The 20,342-nt window shown below is 42.7% G+C and overlaps 1 protein-coding gene across 1 annotated transcript in view; it reads right to left on the reverse strand.

The window, feature by feature from the left end:
• ncanb (neurocan b) overlaps positions 1–20,342 on the reverse strand; it is a 171,140-nt gene that overhangs the window by 65,367 nt on the left and 85,431 nt on the right. The window lies entirely within an intron of this gene.

The raw sequence follows: 20,342 nt of genomic DNA on the forward strand, positions 1-20,342 counted from the left end.
TAATATGTTTCAGACTTTCAGCTGTCTCAGGCAGTATCACAGAAAGACCTGAGAAGAGTTTTACTCCACAAGATCTCCTGTAGAGCTGAGGGCTGTGCTCGTCCCCTGGGTGCTCTCTGCAACCAACCACAAGCACACGCCGCATCTGGAGGCAAGCGCTTGAGTTTTGGCTGTGCTAAAACAAGACTGAAAAAGTCTACTCTCCTTTTCTGGCAGTAAAGATTTCGGGATCTACAACCCCCAAATGCAATTACATTCTGAAGCCCGGATGATGCACAGAAAGCCATCATGAAGGCACACATCCAAACAAGCTTTGCCATTTCTCATGTGGGGGACAAAGTGTGCCAAAACCCCTCCATTTTTACCCCCCAAATCACAGCGACACATGAAATGTAAAACAGCGAGCGCTAGTGTTAATTCGTGTGAAAACGGCAATGTGCGTTTCGTGCGCCAACAATGTGTCTTGGACAGGTCTTCAGTTTGGTTGACGGGGGCTGCTGCAAGGTTCTGAACAGCCGGGGGAAAATGTAATGAGGTAAGGTGTCACAACATCTCCCATCGCTCGACTAGCCTTCAGTTCTGACAGTTGGCGTGATGCTCGGCAAGGGTGCGGGCCGTTCATTGGCTGCCTCTTGCGAGTCTGTTTATATTTTGTGTGGGAGGAGAAAGAGAAAGAGAGATAGGATGTGGTGGTGGGGGCTCTGGCCAAGGGAATAAGAAGCCATGCAATCTGCCACAGTGCCACCACTCTATTTCCGTCGTTGCACAGAAGGCCAGAGATTCTGAGTTTTTCCCCCCCCTTTTACATGACAGCCTATACAGACGAGACAGAGCACTGGTATTAATAGATACTCCACTCAGTTTTACTGTCTTTTTTTTCCTCTTTTATTTTGTGCTTCCTGTGCAGTCATTTCCCACACTGCCTCGCATACTTCATTAGGCACTTCCGACTCGCTCCTATACTTTTCTCTCGCAACCTCTGGGGATCTCAACATGGCACCTCTACCCCTCTCGTCTCCTCTTGTAGCTGAGAGGTGCTGGTGAGTTAATCCCTTTAAGTCCAAGTTTTACAGGTGTCCCTTTAGGGAAGGGGCTGTTAGCAACCACCCTCGGAAATTTGGCCTCTGCCCTGACAGCAATACTGTGAGCATTTTAGTCAACTCAATGCAAAGGGGAGACACAGTTCTATGTGCTAAACTTAGTCAGTGTCTCTCCTTTGTCCTAAGGTGTACGAAATTAATGAAAATATGCCAATTTTTAGATCTAATCTGTAAAATAAAATAGTCAGAATGTTTTTATTGAAGTATAGCCATTTTCCTCTACTTCTTGTTTGCTTCCACCAAGACTCCTTTACCTGGCTCCCTCGTTTCTTAGGGCACTTAAAATACATTAAGTATGCTCTTAAAGTGGAGCACATCCCTTGGGGGCAAATGACAGCCTTTCTCTGTGTCTCGTCGCTATTCCTGACACACTTTAAAGCCAAATGGCTCGGCAACATCATCTTTTTTTGTTCTGTCAAATGATCACCAAATGATAATATGCATTAGTCTTATATCGATTTTCCAGATGCTCAAAGTCGCTTTACAATTGTGTACATTATTCATTCACACCAACCTTGGTGATGGTAAGCAACAATTGTAGCCACAGCTGCCCTGGGGTAGTGACAGAAGCGAGGTTGCCAATCTGTTGCATTGGCCCTCTGCCCACCACCAACCACTCAGTAAACACTACATTCACAGGCCCTACCATGCTTAGCTTCCAAGATCTGTTTGTGAACTCACAAACACTGTGAGAATTCAGCTCTCCGGCAAGGTAAAAAGAAGATTAATGAAAACATTGATTCAAACCCCAGGTGCATTGAGTTGCCTTGTGTACGGAATGCACACAAGACGAGACATAACATGATGTCTCCAAAATTCTGTATGAAACGCTCTATAAATAAAGTTTTGAGTGACTGATTGATCAAAAGTGTGATAGACTATACAGTAGCAAACTACAATGATAGAAACAGGCCCAAACAACAGCTCTTTGGGAAAGTTTGGATGTGTTTGGTGCAAAAGTTTAGATTGAGGAGGCTGAATCAGAACGAATGGATTAAGAGAGAAAGGCTACGGCTGTTTTATGAGAACAATATCTCAGATGCGTAACGTAGATATGGTTTGTCATAATATGCAGCAAGAAACGGCTTTTGCTGCTAAAGTAAGGATACAAAGAAACCTATAGCCAAAGACAGAAGCAGCACTATAGTAGGTAGCTGCTTTATTGTTGTTAGTTCTGAGCCGCTGCGATTGAGCCGCGCCACATGTGACAATAAACAACATCATTAATCGCGATGTTGCAATTAATCGATCGATTAATCGATCACCACATTTACCAGTGCCGGTAACTTTACCAGGAGTGTGTACGTCTCCATGGAGATGTGACTAAAGTCAGCCGTATTTAAGGTTTCAGTGGGTTAGTTCCTCATCCAAAGCCATTCATGGACCACCCACTGCAGAAATAGCACTTTCTGTGTCAAGCTGCTCATTAGCTGCATGTTTTGTATTGATAACAACAGTATAGATATATACTGTATATGCAATTTCTCCATCTGTGAGATCAATAAAGTATCATCTTATCTTATCTTATCTTAGTACAACATTTTACACAGTGTGCCTTTAAATACTTGCTTTATGTCTCACTCAATATGATATTTACAGCAGACAATGAAGAGGAATATTTAATAGTTGCCCAATCCCTCATTTTTGTAGTTTCAGTGATTTTTTAAACCATTGGCAAATATCGTGATAATAGCGTTAACTGCAATTATTTTGGCCAAGATTATTCTGACCACAAATTTCATTATCGTCCCATCTCTACGCGCCACCACTGTGGGCCAACCTGACCGGGATGATTTTGGAGGTAGGGGAACCCATAGCTCCCTCCACTCCACAACAGTCACCATGTTCTCCTTTGTCCCTTCCTTGTTTCCTGTAGCACCTCTTGTGACGCCTCCACTGTGCTGCAGGAGTGGGGGTTCTTGGTGCCTCTTCAGTGTTTCAGAAGAAGAAATTTGTGGGTCTCAAATGTCTTTAGCTCATAACTTAGCTGTTTTTAAAAAGCTGTTTTTTCAGGACCATTATCGACAGTAAAAAAAAAATTGCGGAATCCCACAAAACACGGCAAAGACGTACAAAAGCATCCAGCAAAACACTGTGGAACACAGAAATCACAAATGCAGAAAAAGGCAAAAAGTATGAATGATTCAGTGTAATTATAACATTGTTATTACAAATGTCTGTTAAGAGTAAATTATTGACGCTGCTTATCCCGTTGGAATGGAAATATCCAATATCCTGGTAATTAAATGTTTCACCCATGTCTCAAGGTAATTCTTACCCCGTGCAAAAAGAGCTCATGCCATGTATTGTGTAATTCTCAGTTCAATCTGGAGCCGTCTGCTGTGGAGAGGGGAAACTTTACAATTACTTTCTGCAAGACTGGATTGTGCAGTTTTTTCAAAAATTCTTCAGGGATGAAATGGGCAAATCCCAAGAACAAACTAAACAAATAACATGCTGTCTCCATCAGCGTCTTGAGAGAGTGCACGTCCTTCAGCTCAAGCACCGCCTCATGTTCTCCACAGACAAATGACCCAGGAGGCTGATTCCCACATGTACTGCTATTACTGTATTACAACACAAATGCACCCCCACAGTTCAAAAGCTGTTGTGTGTTTGGGGGCTCAAAAACAGTTTCTACCCAAGGCTATGTCAATAACTTAACATAGGCTCACCAGCATTATTTTGCAGACTGACCATGTTAGACAGAGTCGTAATATCAAATCAACGTCCCTTATCAAAACATACAGTTCAATATAGCTGTTCAGCCCCATTCATGGTAATGGCACACATTGCTCCTACAAAGCATGTTCCTAAAAAGGGTAAAAAGGAGGAAAGCCCTGCACTCGCGGGGCAGGCAGGCCGACTACAAGCCTCTACTGTGCTCCAGAGCCTGTCAATCAAAGCCCCAAGCTAAAACTTTGCAATTCCACGTAACAAAAACTTCCTTTTGGACTCACCCCTGGCCACCAGGGGCTGTGGTATTGCAGTAATGAGGACCAAAGAGAAGCGCCATCCTCGCCCATTGGTGTTTCTTAAACAGCTTTGTCATTTTGATTGAAACAGCACAGTGGATTCTGGGTAATGTAGTTTATTTGTTCTGCATAAATATCACTCCTGGTTTCTCCTGTTATATCACTTTTCCATCACACTGCTAGCCTTCCTCTAGTCTTCAGTGTACATTTGTGTGACAGTCCTGACAGAAAAGGGCCATCAGAGATGTCAATCTCCAGTTTCTTTCTGGAACACTTTCTATATTCTTGCATCATGGTTTATATTTTCTGAAGTCTGCGTCACAAGTGGGTGAAGACATCTTCACTCACAATGAGTTAAATTGCCAGTGAAAATATACTCAAGTGTTAAGAAAGGTAAAGGTGGCAGTTAAGTCCGATCACAAACGGTACTGTATGTCACATATGGTCTCTTCAAGGGACTAGAGGGAAATTGTCATTTATTTTGCTCATGACTGCCAAGTCAAGTCTTACGTGTAACTGCAGTCTCTATGTTAAACTTGTGCATGATGAGGAAGATAGTTGGTATTTCGGCCCTAAATACCAATTTTGAGTGACAGGTGCAGGCTTTTAGCGGCATGTGGTGAATAGGTCTGTTCTCATTCTACATTAGGACATTGCTGGAGCAAGTAGGGGGTGGAAAATACATACATTTTAACATTGCTGAAGTCCATCTTTTGAGATCTACAAACATCTTCTTCTGAGACACTGAACAGTGAAGAGGCACCAAGAGCCCCCACACCTGCAGCACGGAGGAGGCGTCACAAGAGGAGCTACAGGAAACAACAAAAGGGACCAACGAGGAGATGGTGATAGACTGTGGAGGGAGCTGTGCAGGAGGAAGAGGAAGGACGAGGTGGAGCTGACCAGTGCAGGACACCACGCTCTGAGACGGGGACAAGCCCAGGAGGCGGTGCACCGTTTCAGATGATCAGAGGAGACAGAGGGCAGCTACAGTTTCTCCATCCTCCAAGGTCACGCGGGTGGAGTGGCTGAAGGACAATGAGATCATCGACCCGGCCGAGGACAGGAACTTCTACATCACCGTGGACCACAACCTGATCATCAAGCAGGCGCGTCTGTCCCACACGGCCAACTAGCCAACTACACCTGTGTGGCCAAGAACATCGTGGCCGAGCGCAAGAGCTCCACCGCCGTGGTCATCGTCTACGGATTTCCCATCAACCAGTGCTCCTCCTGTGACCAAAACAGTAAAGATGGCGGCCGCGACACAACGATCTTTCACCAAAGAAAAAAAAGAGTGGTGCGCACTGAATGGGTGCTGCTGCCGGATGCTCTCTCATCAAATGCAATTTCTCCATCTGTGAGATCAATAAAGTATCATCTTATCTTATCTTATCTTATCTAGTACCTGTCACTGTAACGCCACACATTCCTGTAAGATCCCAACAATCGGATCCGATACTGTATTTGGTCTCCACCGGTTACCAACCTTCTTTGTCACTAACAATGCATTCTTTAAAACAATCTTCACTGCATTTCACCTCACGAAAACCTTTTTACTACGCTGTAGATAATTCAAACACATCTAAACAAGCACATATGTCAACTTTACATCAAACTGACAACTGTCCACCTTTAATATTGCTATAACCTGCATTTGTCAAACTTCAAATCAATTGTGCTCTCCACGTGCCCAGCCTTTTCAAGCCTCACAGCTGTCACCCAGAGTACACGCTGTCATTGGCCCTATCCATCCAGCAGCATCACATAGTGGGAATACATATGAGCCATGCATATTCAGAGACTACACTCGAGCTGACGAGTCAATTACAAAGTGCTAGCTGTAAAGAAGGGGCGTCTGGGGGTGGCCGCGTCATTGTGGCCTGTCAGTGTGTGCGTATGAGACGGTGAATGGAGAACGAGGGGAAACAGAGAGAGTCGGAGAGCTCATTAATCCGCAGGTGTGTTGACGCCACAGAGAGGGGGTACAGCGCAAAACATGCAAACTCTAAATCCCTCCACCTCATTCTCATTCCACTGCGCGGCTGGACGTCCTTTGTCTCTCATTGTCCGCGGAGTTTGGGAGCGAAGTGTCTGTGCTGATTGGAAATGGGAAAATCGTCCTATTCGAGCCCATTATGCGAGCAGTTTAACCAGAGAATATGAAAAAAGTTAAAGTCCCACATGGTCACACGTTCAGTGATGGTGTAGTTCCTGCTTTAGTTCTTTATTTATACCAGTGCTGTTTGATATCTGCAAGGATCTTTGTGCATGCTCTCAGTTGTCCAGGATTTTCTCAAATAAGTTTACTTTATTGTCCCTGTATGGAAAATGTGTCCTCTGCATTTGACCCAGAGGAAGAGCTTTATTTGTATAGCGCCTTTGACAGACATGGTCACAAAGCGCTTTACATGAGACAATCTTACATTCACTCCATACTCGGTGGAGTAGCTTTGGTTTCCCCTGGGGGAGTCTGACAGAAGTGCTTTCGTGATAAACAAACACACATCTGCGCCAATGGTCCCTCTGACCACCATTCATTCACACACACCATTCATCCTGGCCTATTATACATGTTTTTTTTGTGGTAGGGGTAACTGGCTTGTTAGAGTTCTCCTAAGCTTCTATACTCATAACTCAAATGAAACTCAGGTTTGTGTATCGTTTCTAAAATAAAGATGTCATGTAATCACCAATCACAATTTACTTTAAAGGTTTATTACTTGGAGAATGTAACATGTAAAATGTTTAATGAGGTGTGTCTCAAGACCAGGCCGGCTCAATTAGTATTCAGCGCCCACCAGTACACGGGCGAGAGGTCTCTTCTCTCTGTGTCCTCCTGCTCCTTTTGGCTGCTCTTCTGCAGTAGCCTCTAACTTTTTGACCCCAACATCTCCATGTGAGAAGTTCTACCAATGACCCTTTCTTTTCGTAGCTTAGCGTGCTGAAAAGTTTAGGCTTTTCTGCATTTTTTCTTACACTTTTTCCAATGAGCGCTCTCATCGCAAAGCAATTTGTTATTTTGATTGCAATATTTTAAACGTGCTTCAAACCAAGCTGAAGAAGACATCCCCAAATGTGCCTGTTTAAATCCAGCACAATAGAGAGTTGCCACTTGTTTTCCTGAGCAGAAACTTTTTACCCAACTTATTGACTCATCCAGAACTCTTGACTCCGACTCAAACAAACTTTATCCATAAAATGTAATAAATACCTGCTGGCATTAAAGCTGAACTAAGTAACTCATGCCCCTAGAGGCCATAAGCGCCACTGCAGGTGTGTAGCATGCTACGTTTTTTTGAATCATGAATTGTCCGTGAGAGTAAATGCTACGCTGACAGAAAAGACAAAGGGAGAGAGGGATATTGTACATCCAATTACACAATGGAGATCATTTTTTTCACTCAAACTTGGCTGTAAATACTGCGTATAAGTGGCGCTAGCCCGCAGTTAGCTTTGCCCATTAGCCTGTTAGCTTCTTCTTCGTGATTCCATTAGTGTGTATGTTCTCCGGGTCGAAGCAGGGAAAGATGCAAGTGTCGTTTTCTGGCCAGAGACACTAGGGGGAGATGAGAGACCCCCCAATCATCCCATTAACACTCGTATTAAAGAGATTATATTGACTACGAAAAGGATTTATTAAGGTAAACAAGTTCTTCTTTAAGTCCAGGGTGCATTTAATTTCTTTATTGCCAATGAGATAAGGATTCACTTTTCACTTTTCAGGTAAGTTAGACTGACCTACCAGAGCCGATCTAGCCATATATGGCCCTGAATTCATCCTGATCAAGCAGTCAATTGACTGGTGCCCACAAGAGGTTCATCAGACTCCATTTACTTCTTACCTTCATTCATATTAAATCATAAAAATCTCCCCTTTAATTATTACCACAGGACACACAAAGTGGTACATGAGCATTGATATTTTACGTTTTATAATTTGAAATAATGTTTATTTAAAGATTAGACAGTGGCTCTAAAACATGGAGGCTATAGGGCTGGCGAGGAATGACTTTGCAAAGACTAACATTTACTCTGATCAAACAGTGTGCGTAGGCAGCGACTCATTTATGAATCATTTGGACAAGCACAAAGAAATAGACTGGATTCAGAATTTGTTTTCAACACCTTTTGTCATTTTTGGAATAGATCAACTGAAACCATTTTTTTCAATAGTCTAATTTATGTTCATTTCTATCACTGGAAATAAACACTTTGATTTTCCTCAATATTTCTTTCACAGAATCCAGCCCCGTGCTTTGCGAGGCTCCTCTGCAATCTGGCATGCCGTGTGGCGGGATGGGGTTGTCAGTATGGGCGCTGGCCAATCATAATGCTGATTGAAGGCTCCAGTGCCTGTGTATGAATTAATGAGGCATGGGAATGGGCGAGTGTGTGGCGGCGGTGGCAAAGGGGGTGATGGGGGGGTAGACTGCACCAGCCAATCACGTCGCCTGAAGAGCTCCCCAGAAGCAGAAGGAGTGCTGTCCATCAATCACACAAGAGATTAGACTCTGACAGGCGCGTTGTCAAGTCACTGTGCTGACTCATTTGTTGTTCTGTCTCTGTCACACTGCAGTAGTTCTCACTGGAGCGGTGGATCATGGTGTGATCAATGCAAAACATTCACTTCTGAAGAGAAACACATTTGTTGGTAAATAGCAAAAAAGGAAGAAAGACAAAACACATACAGTAAATATTTGCATGTCTTGTAAGCACAATTTTTGACCTGGTATAGTCCTGTTATAGACCTGGTTTCCAGCAAATCTTTGAACACCATCTCTTAGTGATACTTAGTGTGGCAAAGTTGAGAACTGAAAGGAAAGGAAGAGACTATTGGAGACCACTTTATGTGACACATACAATATGCATTAGGATAAAAAAAAGGTTTAAGGGATGAATGACAACCAAATACTTACAAGTGTTTGCTCTTATCAGTGAATGAGGATCCACCTGACTCAAGGCTTATACTAGAACTACATATAGACCTAAAGCTATGTTTATGGTATATACAAAAACTTCTCCCAGAAAACAATGCTTATGAAACATTCGGTACACCATTGCATCCACCTGTCAAAAGTCCTATAGTGTTGAGAGTGCAGCAAAACATAACTTTTTATTCCTTGTTTCTGTATGGTTTTGTCAGCATTGTATAACATGTAAACGCCTCCCCGCACAAGCATTATCCAACAAAAGTTTCATTGAAAAGTGTGTCTGCTGGTGAATTTTTCCTCACCTTTTGGCCAGAGCTGCCTGCAAGAGCCGAGGTGGAAGCAAAAGCCAGGGGGGAAAACCAATGAAAGCCAAGAAGCTGTAAAACTCCACAACATATTGACCTAACTGTGCAGAGTCGGAGGATTGGAAGCCGAGCACATAAATCCATTCTATCATTAATGAAGGAATAAATGGGACGTCCTGAGGGGAGCAGCGCCAGCCCCTCTCCATCTGTCTTTCTCTATGAACTCGAGCATCTCCACCCTCCCTCTCACACTCAAGCACTAAAGCTGTATTTCCCAACTTCACTTCCACAATGCTCCTCTAATACCTTGCTATTTGTTGACCTTGAGGTCCAAGTACCTGCGTTTAGCTGACAAATACCCGACTAGGCCTATGTATGTGCAGTAAAATGGACGTTTATTCTGGAGCTGGCCATTTCCTCTGTCCTGTCTGACCTCATTTCTCATGTGTGGACACTCTTAGGTGGGTTAAGACCCTGTTATATTAATAGCCTGGGCTTCATAAATGTTTTATACTGGATTGTATGAGAGCGTGTGATATAAGTGAGCCCAAGTGGAAGCATGAAACTAGAAAACCCAAGGGCATGGTCTGTCTTTGCTTTATTCATTTTTATAACGTCACAGAGTCCTTTTACCAATCAGGCACCATGTATTCGCTATGATGGCTTAGAAGATAACACTCTTCCCTCACAGTAAAAAGTTCTACTGTCGGCTTATTCCTGCCATGTTGAGATGGGACCTATAGCTTATGATCTAAAGAAGGATCCCTGGGTGGTCGTAGCCCAGTGTTCCTGACAGGTTTCCTCTGTGGGTGGTCAAATTTTACAACAATAAAAGACACCATAGCACAACAAGCTCTTGATCCACACATTTGTCACCTGTTGCTATTTCACTACAATTCCTTATTTCTAAGACTGACAATAGTACTCAAGAGTAGCAGTTTTGGATATACTCCTGAATGTCTTGCCATAATAAATTGTAAAAATTTTGCATTACTTCTATGGCAGTATCACATCAACCTTGCAGAGAAAAGGTTCACTTGTCCTATAACTCATCCTGTTTCTTATAGTAGGCTCTCTATGAGTGTATTTACATACGCTCAAGTAACCTGGTTATTACCCATAATCCGGTAATGGCAGTTTTCGGGATATGGTGTTTATATGAACACTGAGAAATCGGGAAATGATCAAATAAGAAATCCCGGCTTCCCGTATTGAGGCTACATCATCGCAAGTGGATAAATAATATTTTTGAGCACAATACGGCAAAACTATTAAAAGCATAAATATGATTTTACCGCTGTGGCTTATTTAGAGGCTCGTTCTTTTGAATGGCCACTTTGTGCCAAATGTTCACTTCCTCCTGACTCTATGGCAGACGACAGCAGCGGCAGATTGAAGGTAATTCGTTCCCTTTACTCGTCCTGGGTCGGTCTTTGTCATCGACGTGGACCAGCGAGCACTCGGGGACGGTTTGACGTCGGGACTGGAGGGAGAGAGTGGAGCGGATGGAGTTCACTGACAGCCTCTTGCTATTGTTTTTTTTTTAAGGTTTTCCATTGTGAACGCCCCTGTTTGACAGTGCAGAGGAAAACCAGTCACTTTAACGATCGGTGATGGTTTGACGTAAATCCGCATTTTCTTCATCACTAAAATAAAAATAAAAAAAAACTTCAATCTCCTCTTGAAATACCACCATGTTTGTTCAAGAATTAATGGTGCATGAGCCAGAAATGGAAAGTTTATAGAACTGGGAAATAGAGTGTACATGTACCTTTAAATCCCAGTTACTGTTAGAGAATCCAGGTTTCTCATATTAAAAACTCCCCATAGTAACCGGGAAACTCGAGTGCATGGAAACATACTCTATAATAAGAACAAGAAAGAAAGTCAAATACTTTTGCACTCAGCCCTTGTGTTCGCACTTTGTGATGGGAGCGTTCAGGTGAGCGAGCGTGTGAGCCTGAATAAGCTTCATTTTATGCATGAGTACGGAGACATTTCTGTATGAATACATGCACTGGCCTTTGACAGTGGACCGGCGAGAAGGAAGCACCGGGAAGAGGAGACGGGGGAGAGGCGGGGAGAGGTTCGGGGGCGAGGAGGAGTGTGCGAGTGCCGCGGGTAAAACGAATTGTGCACCTGTGAAAGTGACGGGTTGGTCACACTGTAATCTCTGCATCACAAAGTTATGTCAATGCAGAGATACCGAGGTTCGGCAAAAAAAAGCCCATGGGCGATGTACAGAAGGAGGAGGCGGGGAAAGATATAGGGGAAGTGCTAAAGGGAAGTTTGGAAGGGCAAAAGTGATTGAAAAGCGTGAGGCGGAGATGGAAGTAGGCGGAAGCTGAAAATTTAATCAGCCCATACCTTCTGTAAGGACATTGCACTGTGTTCGGTGTAAGTATGTTTTCAATTTATCCTGTAAAGTTTGGCCAAGGATGTTCAAGAAGTCCAAGTGCATCAGACTGTGCCGCTTGAGAGAAAATATCTGAAAACGGCTAGTCTGGGTACAACTCAATTGAAATTACAATCGCTTCGGTGTAATTAAGAGTTCATTTACTTCCCAGATAACGTGAACGGAGTAAAACGGTGCCAAGTCTTATTGTATTTGATGGAGCAGGCAAACTCTCTCCCATGCCACCTCCAAAACAATCAAAACTTATTGCCTCCAGATTATAAAAATACACTTCATTTTCCCACCAACACTGTACAATACTGACAGGCCCATGTCATTTTACATAAGCTAACAATAAAAGAATATGATCTTTGTGATAATGCATTGGGAAATCTAAACACAGTGAGCCTGCTGATTTCCATACAAATGAACACCCTTCTCCCCGGTCTACCTTTTATTTGAAGTGCCTGCTGCTTCTGCGCTGTTTGTATTACGAAGCGAAGCTCCTGAAAGCTCCTGATTGAGGGCTGTCCGCGCCGTCAAAGCTGCACCACTTTCCCCAACTCCAGCGTCGTTTAGAGTCATTGTGATTTGTTGACCCGAACACAGACTCTGACTGGGAGAGGTTAATGCATTTTCTCCAAAACAAACCACAGCGAGAGAGCAAAGGAAACGGAGGATAGCACTTTGAGTTACTAAAGCGGAATAGACTGGCACAGGAAGCGAGTAAATCGGGAGAATGTTAAACAAACAAATCAAAGCAAGTTTCTGCAGGTTTTCTATAATCTGATGAAATTATCAAAGAGCTAAAATTATCAACAACACATGGTTTATTTACATCTTATCTTAATTCCCTAACTTCCCTCTACACTTTCTCATGAAGTGGTGTAGAAACTTGAGTCCTTCTACTCCCCAGCTCTGATACTGTCTCCCTCCAAACATGTCTGTGAAGAAGATTCTTGAGTCATCATCTGTACTCTGTACTGCGGAACGTTTCGCCTCTCATCCAAGAAGCTTTGTCTCCTTCTTGGATAAACCTCTTCACATTCACAACACTGGCCCACTCCCACAAACTCCAATCCATCTGTTTAGACCAGCCCAGTGGTTCTCAAACGTTTTACTCCACCTAAGAATAATTAAAAAGAAGGCTTGATACCACCAGATGGAAAGCAGGTCTATCTAATACAGGAGGTACTGTAGTTCACAATAAGGAATAATCCTATGAGGGCAAAATTATAAGCAGAATGTTCATTTAAATCATCTCACGCACTACGAGTGGTGCGCGAACCACGATTTGAGAAACCCTGCTCACTACTCAGATAGCTGTCCCTTTAGACTGTATGATGTTTTTGCAAAAATGGCACATCTGGGTATAGGTAAATCCTCCCGACAGCGGATGAGGACAGATGAAGAAGCAATATCGGCTCTGAAACACCAGGTGCTCAAGAAGCAGATGTTCATTACATAAAAGATTTTTACTCGCATTAATTTACTCAGTTCATGCATGCTGACTTTATATGTGGGAGTTTGCTCACATTCCTGCTACAGAACAACAACAACAACAACAACTACAACAACAACAACTACAACTGACTTGAAAGAATTGTCACAACTGTCAAAATTCAGCATTGCTTTTGGATTTTTTAATCCTTAACAGCAACCTCACTCATACACATGTTAACTGCTTAATAAGGCTGCACGATTTTAACAAAAAACCTGCGATTTTTCTGCCAGATATTGCAATTGTCAGAAAAAAAATGCTTAGTTTTAATCATTCTCTAATATGTGGTGCACTCACAGTCCTTCTCCCTATTCAGCTTAATTAATGCCTTCTCTGTATCACAAGCTGCAATGCGTGGCTAGTTTGACGAAAATCTACCTCATATTTACATGAAAATGCTGTTAAGATGTTACATTTATGCTGCCTTCATGTGCTCTGGTAAAGATGATCCTTTCCAGTTGTGAAGTGGAAATTACGAGTGCATGGTGTTCAAGTGATTTTGTGTTATAGCAAAGTGAAACATTAAAAAAACACCCATCAATACACCACTATAAACAAATAAATGTACGTGAGAAGAATGTCGTCTACAAACCGCTGACCTACTGCTACTTTGTATCTGCTTTGATCGAAAAAACATGAGTTTGCCCTTTTTCTTTTTACAAGACGGTAAGTGCATAAAAAGATACAAGACTACAATTGAATAGCTAAAAAGCTAAATGCAGTGTCGGCTTCAACAATCTAGCTAAAAACATAAAAACGTATTATCGCTGCTACCTGCAGTGAGACAGGTCAAAGGTTATCTCAGCTCAGTTTCCCAGTAGAAAATACAAGAGGTGGTGTTCATGTGCAATTTTCCACTCGACAAGATTATTTACCATAATTACGAGACCACATGAAGGCAGCATTAGTAGTTTAATACAATGCTCTGCGCGTACGCCCCCCTGACCCGCTCCGCGAACAAATGATGACTCCGTGACACAACCCGACCTGCTGGCCACGAAACACTTGTTTGTTACGAGCAGTGAGAATAGTTTGCAGTCCGGTCAGTGCGAGGCTCGATCATTCTGATTGGCGAACATGTCTATCAATTAAACATAAAAAAAACCTCAGGGCCTTGAGGTTAGGTAATCGCAGGAGCTGATACCTCAATTTTGATTCAATAAAGGTTAATCGTTCTGCCCTAATGCTAAACAATGACTGGAGAGCGCACACCATTTTACACAGAAGGGTAACTAACCTAAACATCTCTACTGTCAACACACGCTATTGGAGTCCTAATTCATCTGGTATTCAATGCATGGAGATTTCCAGCTGTGTGAAAGACAAACATGTCTCTCTGACGTTTGAACACATGGCTATCACTGCGTCTGGCTGAGCACTGCCTCATTAATCACTGATTCCGCTGCCGCTGGATCCAGACTTTACAAAGCGCTGATGATGATCAATGGCATCCTCAAACCGAGCCTCGGCCTGTGACGCTTTCTGACGCCGCATATAACACGCGGATTGAGTCGTCCCATTGAGAATACAGATGAGGATTGTGCACACTTCAGCCCCTCTCGGAGCCCTGCCCTCATAAATATTAACCAGGGACCAGGCCATCAATAATGCAGCGCTCTAAAACGCTGCTCGCCAAATAATTGCTACTAAAAGGCAAAATCCTACAGATGAGTTTCGAGGTTCTGCAGCTGCTTTGGCAAAAAGGTTCACCGTGCCTATAAATATTTGCATCACAAGTGGATACCGGCTAATAAACCTCTTTCCACCAACGAAAGCCAAAATCTCAAACTCAATTAAAACTTAATTAGAGACCTTCTTTAGGGCACTAGACTGTGAGTAGCAAAACACAAGGAAACAAAAGAAAGAAAAAGGTAGATGCTGTAGCTTTCCAATTCCTCGAACAGAGCACTATGTTCTTGTTCTTAGTGTGGTCAAGTGCTAGCCGTAAGTAGCAATTAACCTTTCTGCCACGGGCTGTAATTAATATAAAGCATGAGATAAGCAGCCGTTAGCAACATAATCGATGATTCAGGATTCGAGTCACTTTCCACAAAAACAAAAACATTTTCCAACAGTTTAGATGAGCCAAGTGGGAGGTTAGTAGGTTAATAGCTTCTAAGAGCAATAGAGATAAGGGCAGCAAAACAACAATCAACTATGAACAGGAAAGGTTTAGAATCTCCTAAAGTGTCACACCTTTGTTGCCATAAAATGAAAAGGTGAAATTTTTTCTATAATGACAATCCAGACCAAGTGGAACTGACTAAAAAGTGCAGTTTCATCCACCAGGCTGCGAGGGAGCTGAACTCTCCCCTTCACTCCCTCTGCTGCCCATTTACTTTTGATATTGCTCTCTATATAAATAGTCACTGCTGTTGGTGGCGTTGGTAGAGCAGGTCGTCTCATGATCAGAAGGTCGGGGGTTCGAATCCCAGCTCCTGTTTATGCACACTGTTGTTGTGTCCTTGGGCAAGACACTACACCCAGTGTCTGCATACACTGGTGTATGAATGAGAGAGTGAATGGGTGACTGGTTCCTTGCTGTAGCGCTTTGGGCCTGATGAAGGTAGCAAACCTATATATATAAGTTGAGGCCATTTACCATTCTCTTTATGTATGGTAGAATTTTCCATTAAGCAAACTGGACTGAACATAACATTTAGGTTGTGGTTCATCAATAGTTTGCTTTATTCATCAGTGTTCATTTCTCTTCACTTAAAGGAATAGGCCACCGTTTTTACATACTGAGATATGCTCTTACCTCACTTTAGTCTAGTTAATATATCCCTGTCTGGTCTTTGTCCGTGCGCTCTACCAGGCAAACGGAGCACATACGCAGCCTCTCCCACATGTCATATAGCTCCAAAAAAGCTCACGATAGAAGCTACCAAGCTCTTCCACGTGTTCCCTATTTAAATAAAGTTACGTGAAGTGTTTTCATGCGAAGTATATTTACACAGAAATGTAGCATGTCGATTTTATAAGCAAATAAAAAGGGGAACTATATTGTGAGGCGTAATGATACGAGGAGTAAAACGTCCGCGCAGTAACTCCTAAAGGTTATTGACGGAAGTGAGCGGGGGAAGTCTTTAGGAGTTACTGCGCGGACATTTTACTCCTGTGCATTTATCACGCGTTATCGACCCTTCACCAACGTGTTCATCGATCTCCAATCATATCGATGCACAGACGCGGATGAATGTTGCATAATGTGCGGTTGAGATTTGAGCCTTTAAAGGTTATTGATAATTACACAAAGAGCAATGTGGTTCGGTTCGACCTCCGACCTCTGATCTTTGACCTCCTTCCATAAGTAATGACCCTTAAATGATCGGCGCGGCCTATTGTCCATGTTTGAATAAACCAAATACACAAGGGATGTCAGCAGAGCACTTAAGGGATAAGGAACATTATAAAATACAACGTTTAATAGACTCCTAAAAAGAAAGTAAACATTAATCCATGATGTTTTCATGCCACCAACTTAGTGCCTTTTGTGGGGCCTGTTCCACTCACATTCTCAAATGCACTCAGTGGAGATGGAGAGAATATACATTGCCTCAAGGATAATGTGTAAGCCTTCCTGAAGACCTCCAAGCAAACAGGCAGAAGTGCTGAAACAACCACCGCGCCCTTTGTGAATCTTTTAAGCCGTTCATACTCCAACTATGCAAAATGTTTTCCATAGCATCTAATCTCGTGTTTACTTTGGAGCAACGCGATGATACGATCTTATTTGGAAATGGAAAAACATCAGGGTGTGATTCTGATGCAGCAAACTTTGATGTCTTAAATCTCCCTTGAACCTCGAGGGGCTTAAAGCTCGCGCGTTTCCACAAGTCTATTTCGGATGTGAGAAAAAAAAACATGACTTTGATATTCTTTGATAAGTACATGCAGCACATTTCTTCAGCCTCCTGCCTGAGTCACATGAGGCTCGACTCTGACGCTTTAATCAGCCGCTCCACCTCTCGCTGTGTCCCGGCCTCTCGTTCGGTCTCTCTCGACTTTCTCTCATTCGGTCTCTTTCTCTCTCCGTCGCAGACAAAGGATGCTGAGTTGTCATCTGTACTGTGTAGTTGAAGTGTTGGACGTTCTCGGCTCTCATCCAAGAAGCTTCGGCGCGACACAAATGAAAACTGGCAGCAGGAGAGCTTTATAAAGACCAATGGGAGGGGTTAACTTGTTCTCGTACATGGATCTCCCAACCATTTCCACTTACTCCTGATGAGTCATATTTTAGATGCATTTCCTCTTGTTGATCATGCCGGACATCTACCATCCCCACCATAAACTGTGCCAGTGGCTTCCCTTAGGTATAGCTAAAGGGGCTATGTGGAGTGTCAGTTTTGTACTCGCTATGACTGGTAGAAATGCTACTTGGAAAAGCCAAAATCGTCTCTTCAATTCCCTGGGCCCAATAAAGGTAGTGTCGCTAACTCGTAAACTATGCTTGTAAACGGCCCCTAAACTTTGGAACAGCCTTCCTCTACATGTGCGCTCGGCTCAGTCTGTAGAGGAGTTTAAAACCAAATTAAAAACTCATCTTTTTGCCTTGGCCTTCGGTTCCATGTAGACCAGATACAGTTTGTGCCTTTATATATTACCTGTGTTTAACTTTTATTGTGTTTATTGTACATATTGTTACTGTTCTTGTACAGCACTTTGGTCGACAATGGTTGTTTTTAAATGTGCTTTATAAATAAAATTGACATTGACATTGACATTGACATGTCCAATGTTAATTTTTTGTAGTCGTTTCACTACTAATCCGTGAACACTTTTTCCCCACATATTTAGTAATAATTTCTTACCTTTCAAGCAAAAATGACGCCAGCTGCGAGTGTTTTGTCCTACCCAGTGATTCTCTCAACATTTTCCGATGTTTACTCTTTTGTTGTTCCCCTACGCTGATCAGACTCGACTTTCGCCCTTTTTGTCACACTCGAATAAACTCTTTCTTTTTGTTAGTTGGGGTCTGGGCTGGAGTTTCGCCAGTGCTTGAAGCCAGTCTCTTCTTATTCTCCACTAAATCCATCCTTCCAAAGTTACCTCTCGCTCGAAGGCTTCAGTGTTTATGATGAAGATAACTAACGCTGCAGCTGAGCGTGAACGCGCATGACGTCATTACACTGTTTGTTTGTTCGCCCCGAGGCACTCTCTATTCAAGTGAATTTACAGGCATATAGAGGCAATCGCGGTGAAAAGGCCAAGGTTCATTCTACTCACCAGGGCATTGCTGGAGCATGTATGGGGAAGACATTTTAAATGTGTATATATTTATTTGTTGTTAAACTTATGTATAGTCCCTTTGAGTATAAAGAGAAAAAAACTACAGAGTCCAGATGACAGCTCAAGATACTTTGTCTACAATGGACAACAAGCTCACACAAACATCTCCCTTCATCACCTTTCCTCGCTCTCTTTTCCATTCCGTTTCCCTTTCCTGTATCTCCTTGACTCCCGCTCTCTCTACCCCTTCCCTCTCACTCTCTCACTCTCTCAGTGTAACAGTACGCAGCCTTCCTGACAGACACATTTTCCTATCACACAGCTGAATGGAGAGATGAGCGGCTCACAGCTCCAGAGGCTGCAGCGCTGTGTCACCACTGACTGGAGCGCATGCACACGCCACATTCGCTTTCCCAACTTCATCTAAAACCGTACACTTTTCAGCCCCCCTCCAAAAAAGACTATTAAGTTTCACACTGGAGGCTAAAAAAACACAGAGATGGACATGATGATTGATTAAAGCCATTATTTTTTGTAAGAATAACACTCAATTTCAGGTTAAAGATATTTCACATGCAGTAAATCAAGATTCAGCCTTCAGCATCTTTACAATAACGTGCTATTAACTATAAAACCAATACTAGGCAAAATGATGGGCTCTAGACATCCATGACCCACTGATATCTATGTCACTTGTCATAGCTCATTATAAATTAAGTCACTGCAAAGATGTGCAAAGCCAGCGCGTTAATGAGAGCGATCTTTGTTAAACGAAAGGAGAATAGCTTTCCTTTCATCAACTCAAAGCAAAGAACTATCAGCCACACAGTCATAACATGGAGAGCAGAACAAATGTATTTTCCAGCTCTGTTCCACATTATTGTCAAGAATATTAGACAATATTATGTCAGTATATGTCCTTTGCGTTTCTTTTTCTGCCTTTTTAAAGCAGAACTAAGTAACTCATGCCCCTAGAGGCCATAAGTGCCACTGCAGGTGTCGTAGCATGCTGCATTTTTTACTCATTAATTGTCCGTGAGAGTAAATACTACGATGACAGAAAACACAAAGGGCTGAGAGGGATATTGTACATCCAATTACACAATGGAGATACATTTTTTCACTCAAACCTGGCTGTAAGTACTGTGGTGTGGTGCTAGCCCGCAGTTAGCTTTGCCCGTTAGCCTGTTAGCTTCTTCTTCGTGATTCCATTAGTGTGTATCAGAGCAAGGAAAGCTGCAAGTGTGGTTTTCTGGCCAGAGACACCAGGGTGAGATGAAAGACTCCCCAATCATCCCATTAACAGAGGGACTACAAAAAGGATTTATTAAGGTTAAGTTACTTAGCACTTCTTTAAATCAGCACAATCCACTTATGGGATGATTTTGAGGCAGCATATATGGAATGGTATTGCCCGCAATTCCTAAAAAACACATTGACTGGTATTTTGCTACCAGTCTTTTAGCATTAAGCTGGCTGAAGCATCCGCGTTCACTTCCAAATCTACCGGAGCCGACAGCAGAGCCAAGATCTCGAACAATCCCATAATTTTGGAAATCCTGTCAAGTCTAATCTCACTGTACAGCTTGTGCCTGAGACAAGAATGATGTGCCTTTCATGGCAGAAGAAAATATATTGAATCTTTAATTCTTTTTCATGTGAACAACTCAAACCAGCATTTTAAACTTTTCTTTGTAATGAACAATGACTCAGATCCCTTGTTGTTTCAATCAAACTTTCTGCCACGGTGAAAGAAAACATGCCACAGCAGCTAAGCCAAATCATTTTAAGAGCCACGAGTTTTCACTTCTGCCGTTATCTTGTCTTTGTGCATGTTCAGTCCATATTTGCGTAAAATTGCATGAAAATGGCAAAAAGAGATCGGTCTCTTCTCACAAAG

The sequence above is a fragment of the Gobius niger genome (assembly GCF_951799975.1).
Source record: "Gobius niger genome assembly, chromosome: 17".
NCBI lineage: Eukaryota > Metazoa > Chordata > Actinopteri > Gobiiformes > Gobiidae > Gobius > Gobius niger.